Source organism: Arachis duranensis, chromosome 6 (assembly GCF_000817695.3).
Source record: "Arachis duranensis cultivar V14167 chromosome 6, aradu.V14167.gnm2.J7QH, whole genome shotgun sequence".
Lineage (NCBI taxonomy): Eukaryota > Viridiplantae > Streptophyta > Magnoliopsida > Fabales > Fabaceae > Arachis > Arachis duranensis.
Window position 1 is genome coordinate 30,651,877 of NC_029777.3, and position 895 is coordinate 30,652,771.

Sequence of the window (895 nt, forward strand, 5' to 3'; positions counted from 1 at the left end):
CCACACTCAGCTTATGTTCGTGCTCCCCTTTAGCCGCCCAACACTCCGTACCATACAACATAGCCGGTCTTATAGCGGTGCAATAGAATTTACCTTTAAGTTTTAGAGGCACTTTTTTGTCGCATATAAAACCAGATGCACTCCACCATTTTGACCAACCTACTTGGATCCTATGATTTACATCCTGTTCAATCTCTTCATTATCCTGTATGATGCACCCAAGATACTTAAAACTTTTAACTTTTCGTAGGATGTTTTCTCCAATCTTCACCTCTATATTGGGGTTTTCCCTTCTCAGACTGAATTTACATACCATATATTCCGTCTTGCTATGGCTTATGCGCAGATGGTGCGCGAAATTGTGAACAATACTTTTTCACAACTCTCATAATCCCCGGTCATGAACCCCAAAAACTTGGTAGCTCAATACCATGGCATTACACAACTTCGCACAACTAACCAGCAAGTGCACTGGGTCGTCCAAGTAATAAACCTTACGCGAGTAAGGGTCGATCCCACGGAGATTGTTAGTATTGAAGCAAGCTATGGTCATCTTGTAAATCTTAGTCAGGCAAACTCAAATGATAATGGTGATGAACGAAAATAACACAAAGGTAAAGATAGAGATACTTATGTAATTCATTGGTAGGAACTTCAGATAAGCGCATGAAGATGCCTTCCCTTCCGTCTCTCTGCTTTCCTACTATCTTCATCCAATCCTTCTTACTCCTTTCCATGGCAAGCTTATGTAGGGTTTCACCGTTGTCAATGGCTACCTCCCATCCTCTCAGTGAAAACGATTGCATATGCTCTTCACAGCATGGGTAATCAGCTGTCGGTTCTCGGTCAGGCCGAAATAGAATCCATCGATTCTTTTGCGTCTGTCACTAACGCC